The sequence below is a fragment of the Ovis aries genome, chromosome X (assembly GCF_016772045.2).
Source record: "Ovis aries strain OAR_USU_Benz2616 breed Rambouillet chromosome X, ARS-UI_Ramb_v3.0, whole genome shotgun sequence".
NCBI lineage: Eukaryota > Metazoa > Chordata > Mammalia > Artiodactyla > Bovidae > Ovis > Ovis aries.
In genome coordinates, this window is record NC_056080.1 from 107,189,218 (window position 1) to 107,198,111 (window position 8,894).

The following is an 8,894-nucleotide window of genomic DNA, read 5'->3' on the forward strand; positions in this document are numbered from 1 at the left end:
CCAGCCCAGCGTTTCTCAGGATGTACTCCACATCCTGAGAAATTTAAGTTAAATAAATTTATTCAAGTTAAATAAACAAGGTGACAATATACAACCTTGACGTACTCCTTTCCCTATTTGGAACCAGTCTGTTGTTTCATGTCCAGTTCTAACTGTTGCTTCTTGACCTGCATACAAATTTCTCAAGAGGCATGTCAGGTTGTCTGGTATTCACATCTCTTGAAGAATTTTCCACAGTTTATTGTGATCCACACAGTCAAAGGCTTTGGCATAGTCAATAAAGCAGAAGTCGATATTTTTTTGGAACTCTTGCTTTTTTGATGATCCAACAGATGCTGGCAGTTTGGTCTTTGGTTCGTCTGCTTTTTCTAAATCCAGCTTGAACATCTGGATGTTCACGGTTCACATACTGTTGAAGCCTGGCTTAGAGAATTTTGAACATTACTTTGCTAGCGTGTGAGATGAGTGCAATTGTGCAGTAGTTTGAACATTCTTTGGCATTGCCTTTCTTTGGGATTGGTTTCCCCTGAAGGAATATGGACTTCCCTGGTGGCTCAGACTGTAAAGCATCTGCCTGCAATATGGGAGACCTGGGTTAGATACCTGAGTTGGGAAGATCCCCTTGGAAAGGAAGGAAGGAAATGGCACCCCACTCCAGTACTCTTGCCTGGAAAATTCCATCGATGGAGGAGCCTGGTAGGCCACAGTCCATGGGGTCGCAAATAGTCAGACACGACTGAGCAACTTCACTTTACTGGTCAAGGAATATATGAAACAATGTCTTGAATGGTTTTGCAATTACTGAACCCTCCACCTGGTGGGAGAAGTAGACTGTATCCTGCCTACAAACAGGTAGACACCAGACCACAAGGCTGATGATAGATACTGACTCCTACTTACCTCACCACCAACCCACAAGAAGAAAGTCCACAAGCTGATCATGCCCTCTTTCAGAGTGAAAAGTGAAAGTGAAACTCGCTCAGTCAAGTCCTACTCTTGATGACCCTGTGAGCTGTATATAGCCTGCCAGGCTCCTCTGTCCATGGAATTCTCCAGGCCAGAATACTGGAGTAGGTTGCCATTCCCTGGGGAATCCTCCCAACCCAGGGATCAAACCCAGGTCTCCCACATTGCAGGCAGATTCTTTACCATCTGAGCCACCAGGGAAGCCCTCTTTGAACCACTACTATAAAACTCCCCACTACCCATTCCTAGTCTGGACACACAGTTATGAGGGCATTAGCCTGCTGAGGCTAATTAGTCTGTGCTTAGTCACTCAACCATGTCCAACTCTTTGCGACCCCATGGACTGTAGACCACCAGGCTCCTCTGTCCATGGGATTTTCCAGGTAAGAATACTGGAGTGGGTTGCCATTTTCTTCTCCAGGGGATCTTCCCAACCCAGGGATGGATGTATCTCCTGCATTGGCAGGTGGATTCTTAACCACTGTGCCACCTGGGAAGCCCAAGCAATCAAGCAATCCTTTTCTACTTTACACAAAACTGTCTTCAAGATTTAATTCAGTGTCGGGGTAAAGAGACTGGATTTAGTTTCAAGACCTACCACCATCTGTTGCACCCTACCTTTCAAACACTCTAATATAACACCCTGGTTTTGACTGTTGCTTGAATCCTACTGAGATAGTTGTACCTCCAAACCAAGCCCAGCCTCTGAATCCTGGAAAATTTCCTCAGTGACTGCCCTTTCCCAGTGGGTGGGTTTCATGGCAGGTCTCAGAACTAGGCAATAGTTTCCAAATGGGCAGCATTTCTCATGACTCTTTGAAACACTGGTAAGCTCTGCGAAGTGGGCAGGAGACAAGATGGCAGCTCCACTTCTCAGGTGACTAGCTCTAGCTCTATAAACCAGCCTCATTCAACCTTAAGGGAAACTGCTGATGAATTCATTAAAATATTAATGACAGTTCAATATGTATAATATTATTTTTCATTTGTATGATTTTTCACTTCCAAATGTTTTGACATTGTCATTCTTTATTGCACCTGCTATTTTACTGGAGCTCATAGGCATCTTAGAAGATCAGTAAAATGGTTATTAAAGTGAATTATAAACTTCTTAAGGGCAAGGAGTGCCTTTTATAATATTCCTCCTAATTTTATATAAAGTACTCAATATGTAACTGTCAGTTTTACATTTTTGCCATTTTATAGATTCAGAAATGAAGGCTCAGAGATGTTAAGCAACACATTTAAGATCCTACAACCAGTTAGTTCCACTCCTCACTCCAGGGCTAGTACCCATTCCATTATTCCAATAGTTTCCAAACTGTATTCCATGGAAATCTTGAATGGTGCTGGGAGCATGAGGAGGAGACCAAGTAAAGAACACACAACTACTCCAATCAGAGCATATTTATAGTCACCCATTTTACATAGATTTTGTGTCAGAGTTTACTTGAATCAGTTATTGTGTTACTATATTTTTTCTTAAGAATAAGCATTTACTTTTGTTAAGTGACAATAAATAAATTAATGATTTTTTTAAACTCAGAAGGAAATAAAAACAAAAGAATAAACATTTACCCATATTAACATATAATGTCCTTTATAGTGAAAAACCTAGATGGTTAGAACTGATGTGAAGGAGGGGAAAGGAAGTAGAAAATTACAATATTCAAACCAGAACTAGTAGTTATGAACTGAACCCATGTCCTCAGACCTTCAGGCAAGCACATTGCACAACCACAGGTTGCACCATTCACATAGAATGTAGCAGCCCTGCCCTCAGGATAGAGACCCCATAGGCCTAGAAAATCACTCACAAACATATGTCTCTGTATCCCTGACAGACACTCAGAATATACAATTTTGTTTAGACTATACACAGTTAATGAAAGCTATTGTTGAAGGTTTCAGGACGATTACTGCTACTATCTTGGAGTCCAACCACCTAGCATGTTTTGTTGCCTTAGTTACTATCAAGCATTTTAAGCTCAGAAGCAAAGAGGGAAAAGAAGTGTGCTTATGAGTGGGGGCTGTGCAGGTGGAAAGTATTAACAGTGGTGTTACTGTCACTCCAAAAACAAGCGCAGAAGACACAAATATGCAACTCACAAAATAAGAATGGCCAGAAGCACATGAAAATGCTCAATCTCACCAGTAATCCATGGAAAATGCAAATAAAATCAATATGATTCTCTGATTGAAAAAATTAGCAAATATTTAAAAACAATAGATAATAGCCAGAATTGGTGAGATCCAGGGAAATGTACACTCTTGCACGTTGCTTGTAGGAGCATAAATTAATAAAACTTTTCTGGAGATAAATTTAACTATAAATACCCACTCTGAAGGTTTTGTGGCTTCCCTGGTGGCTCAGACAACAAAGAATCTGCCTGCAATGTGGGAGACCTGGGTTCAATCCCTGAGTCAGGAAGATGTCCTGGAGAAGGGAATGGCTACCCATTCCAGTATTCTTGCCTGGAGAATTCCATAAACAGAGGAGCCTGATGGGCTATAGTTCATGGGGCTGCAGAGAGTTGGGCATGACTGAGTGACTAACACTTTCACTTAACATTTTGCATATCTTAGACCATATCTAAGAATTTATCCTGTAGAAAGAATCACAAATAAGAATAAAGATACACGTTAATTGTGGGAATTCCCTGGCCCTCCAGGGGTTAGGACTCCATGCTTTCACTGACAAGAACCCAGGTTCAATCTCTGCTCAGGGAACTAAGATCCCACAAGCCTCATGGTGTTAATTGGGCTTCACTGCAGCATAATTTGCCATAGCAAAATATTGGAACTGCTTAAATAGCCAATAATAAGGGATTGATTAAATTGTTATATAACTATATATGCAGCTATTAAAAAGCACATCATATGAGAAGACTTAATAGCATGGAAAAATGCTCAAATATGCTATTTTTTTTAATATATTGAGCTAAAAAGTTGGTTGCAAAACAGTATGTAGAGTGATGTGATATAAGTATATAGAAATCATTAAGGCTATTCATTAATATTTTCATGGTCTCCTTTAAGGCACATAGTATGATTGTGGGTCCCAATCCCTTTGGTGTGAGGCATGGTCATGTGACACAACTGGGCAAGTGGAATGCCGAGTAGAGCATTTAGGAGCCAGTGACCAGTTCACCACGTGCCCCTTTTTCTGCCTTGAAAATCAGGGGAAAACATGTTGAAAGAGTCTTCTTTCAGCCTCGTCTCTAGATAACTATGATGTACAGAGGCTCCCTACCCACATGCGTTGGATAAAAAAAAGCTTTTATTGTATAAAGCCACTGAGATTTGGGGTTGCTTGTTATCACAATATAGCCTAACCCATTGTTGTTCATACTGTGTGTCTGTGTGTGGAGGGGGAGAGAAAGAGGGGAAAGGGAGGGGAGGAGGAAGACTAGATAGTTATACATGAAAGTAATAATAAATGGCTGATTTTCATTTTCATATTTTTATGTCTCTTCCAATTTTTCAACACAATATAGTCTGTCCCCTCATATTTGCAAAGAACTTGTACCAGGACTTTCTCCTCCACACCCCCACATTGGATACCAAAATTCAAGAGTGCTCATTTTATGTAAGTCCCTTATATAAACATCAGAGTATTGCATATAACCTAGGTACATCTTCCTGTATGCTTTAAATCATCTTTAGATTACTTCTAACATCTAATACAATGTCAATACTATGTAAATAGTTGTAAATAAATATAAATGTTATGAATAGATGCTGACATTCAGAAAAATCAAGTTTTGCATTTTGGAACTTCCTAAAAAATTTTTCTGAAGATTTTTGATTTAATATTGGTTGAGTCTGCAGATCCAGAGCCCAAAGATATGGAGGACCGACTATACATATAATTTTCATAATAAGAAATAAAACAATATTTTTAATGTGTTTAAAATTACTTCTAAATTTTCCTGTCTACTTTGTCCCTTCAAACACTTCTATACAATACTCTGGATCCCTTCAGAGAGAGGTTCCCTGTGTAGCCCTAGGCAAATCATGTACAATCAGCCCTCCATATTCACAGATTCAACCAAGCACAGATGGAAAATATTTAAAGAAAAAAATTCCAGAAATCTTCAAAAAGCAAAACTGCAGTATGCTGTGTACTGGTAACTATTTACAAAGCATTTACATTGTATTTTAAACTATTTATATAGCATGTACATTGTATCAGGTATAATAGGTAATCTAGAGATGATTTAAAGTATAAGGGAGGATGTACATACAATATATACAAATAAGGGATTTAAACAGCCTCAGATTTTCTTATTTATGAGGGACCTGGGATGACTGTAGCCTCTTTTGGTTTTCCCCTTAGCTCAGTGGCTTCTATTTCACAGTCTCCTTTGCAGACTCCTCTTCATCTCCCCAGCGTTTCAATGTTCATGTTCTTTAGGATGTGGGACATGTTCATGTTCTTTAGGTAGGGCTCTCTTGTCTTCCCTCTCTACACTTTTTCCCTAACTGAGCTCATCCTGTCCTCTGGCTTTGAGTGTAATTTATACACAGCTGACCTCCAAATATGTATCTCTGGCCCAGACCTCTCCTCTGGCTTAGAGTCTCCTGTGTAATTACCTACTTGAGCATTCCACTTGGATATGTCACAAACATCTCAAACTTAACATGTCTAAGCAGAGTTCTCAGAGCAATATTCCCACTTCTGCTAAAGCCTGCTCTTCACCTAGACTTTCTCATCTCAGCTGAAGAAGAGGACAAGGAACAGAAAGAAGAGAAGGAGGTGGTGGAGGTAGTGGTGAAGAAGGTGGAGGAGGAGAAGACTATCATCCACCCAGTCTCTGAAGTCAAAAGCCTAGGAAATACTTTTGCTGTCCCTCCTGTTCTCTCCCTCCCTACATCTAAACCATCAGCTATGCCAGTTCTACCTATAAAATTTACCTACCCACTTCTCTCCACCTACATTTTGCCATTCAGTCACTAAGTCATGTCCAACTCTTTGTGACGCCATGGACTACAGCATGCCAGGCTTCCCTGTCTTTCACTACCTCCTGAAATTTGCTCAGACTCATGTCCATTGAGTTGATGATGCCATCCAACCATCTCTTCCTCTGTCGCGTCCCCTTCTCCTCCTGCTCTCAATCTTTCCCAGCATCAGGGTCTTTTCCAATGAGTTGGCCACCTACATGCTGCTGCTGCTGCTGCTGCTGCTGCTGCTGCTGCTGCTGCTGCTGCTAAGTCGCTTCAGTCATGTCCGACTCTATGCAACCCCATAGACAGCAGCTCACCAGGCTTCCCCATCCCTGGGATCCTCCAGGCAAGAACACTGGAGTGGGTCGCTATTTCCTTCTCCAATGCATGAAAGTGAAAAGTGAAAGTAAAGTTGGCAGAGTCCTGTCCGACTCTTTGCGACCCCATGGACTGCAGCCTATCAGGCTCATCCATCCATGGGATTTTCCAGGCAAGAGTACTGGGGTGGGGTGCAATTGCCTTCTCCAGGCCACCTGCATTGCTACCTCCATATTCCAAGCTCCAAGCATTTGTTGCCTGGACCATTGCTAAAAATTTCTTAATTGGCCTCCAAATTCTACTCCTCGTCAACCATCAACTCAGTCTCTATATAGTAGCAAGAGGATACCAAAGTATACTAAGAGTATACTAAAGTATAGGCTATGTCCAGCAATTGTTTTAAAACCCTTCAGTGGCTCCCTATTACACTTAGACTAAATCTTAATCTATACCATGTTATGTGTGAGTGCTAAGTCACTTCAGCTGTGTCTGACTCTTTGCAGTCCTATACACTGTAGCCAGCCAGGCTCCTCTATCCATGAAATTCTTTCCAGGCAAAAGCACTGGAGAGGGTTGTGATGGCCTCCTCCAGGCAATACCCCAGACACAGGGATCAAACCCACATCTCTTACTTATTCTGCATTGGCTGGCAGATTCTATACCACTAGCGCCACTTGGGAAGCCCTACACCATGCTGTACAACGTAATTATTCCAGTGCCTGTCTTAAACTTTCCCCTCAACTGTTGTATTTTAGTCACACTTTGAGGACCTCAAAGATGCCAAATTCTTTAAATCTTAGGTACTTTGCACAGGTTCTTCTCTCTGCCTAGAAAAACCTCTCTCTTCCACTTCATTTGACTGAATCCATCTCATCCTTCATGTCTCAGTAAACATGTCAGCCCATCAAGTGGGCCTTTCCTGATCACCCTGAGGCAGAAAATACTGACTGTCCCCACAGCAACAGCTTCCATCTACCTTCTTTTTTGCTAGTACAGTGGTTATTTTGTTCAAGGATATGACTATCATGTAGGCTTCCCATGTGGCGTAGTGGTAAAGAATCTGCCTGCCAACGCAGGAGACACAGGAGATGCAGGTTCAATCCCTGGGTGGGGAAGATCCCCTACAGTAGGAAATGGCAACCCATTCCAGTATTCTTGCCTAGGAAATCCCCTGGACAGAGGGAGCCTGGTGGGCTACAGTCCATGGGGTCACAAAAAGTCAGGCAATGACTAAGCATGCCCATAATTATCATGTAGTCAGAGGAAGTTGGTCCCTTCCCAGTTTGGATAAGAATTGATCTTAATCATGATCATATCTTGCCCTTCTGTTAGGGATTGGTTTAGAGATGACCACATAACCCAATCTGACCAATGTGACATAAAGGGAAGTCTGCTTTGGAAAGGTCCTTGATGAGAAAAAATAAAGCAAGAAACAGAGAGATGGAAAAACAAAACACCAATCACCTTTAACTAGTCATTGTGTACCTACATGTGATGCTTGTTACTGTGGAAGATATCTTATAAGCATCAGTGAAGCATTACCCATTTGCTAAGGACAGTAGAATAGAAAGATGAAATGTGCCAGGGTCCCTAATAGTAATTACATTGTGTATCTGAACTCTGAATCCCTCTACCTCCAGGCTTCTTAATCAGTGGGATAACAAAGCCCATATTATTTGACATAATTGCAGTTTGGTTTTCTGTTACTAGAGGTCAAAATTTGGTCTTCACCTTTTATTCTCTATTGCAGCATCCTGTTGGTTCACCAGTTTCTGCTATATTATCTGGCACATAGTAGGTGCTCAAGAATTACTTGTTAAACGAATAACCAAATCTCACATCCATGGGGAGAACCAACTAATTGGTTTAGATGGTGCTTGGTAGGGTACAGGGTATATAAAAGCACTAAGAAATAAATTGTAATTGTCTTTTGAAAGTGATTTCCCAAAGAATCCTGATATGTAATGTTTTAAATTTTATTTTTGAAGGGATGCAGATAGGGAAGATACTAGACTGGAGGGCTGAAAACTTTAGCTTTAAGAGCTCTTGTCCATCCTTCCTTTAATCTACATCTCATCCTCCCAAGAAAACAAAAGACAAAAGATAATCACTCCCAAATCTCTGCCACACTAAAGTGAGTTTATGTTCCTGCCTAGAACAGACCAGGCTGGCACATAACTTGGATTGTTTTATTTCTTTAGTATTTTATCAATTTTGTTATGAAAAGCATTTTTATTGCCTTTTCACAAACTCAAGTAAATCTAAGATTGTTAGCACAATCCCATAGAGCATGTCATTTAGATGATGGCAGAGAGGTATTAAAGCTTATCCAACTCTGAAAGCCCTGTCCAAGGCAGGCCTATGTGGTATGAAGTCATATTGAGAGACTGTATCTTCTAACTAAAAAGAATCATTTGGTAAGGTTCTTGAATTCCCACCATTATTACTGCTTCACTGGACTAAACAGTCTCCAGAAGTCCCCTATTTAAATATGAATATACTACCTAGGGAGACTAATAAGTTAATTTTTCAGCATTCATTTTTGAACAGAGGGCAAATTCCTGAGGGAATGGAATGCTATGGAAAATAGTTAAGCTTTAGTGGATATGAGGAAAGAAAGAAAATTCTGGACATGAGAGAGAACATGGGAAATGGGAAACTAG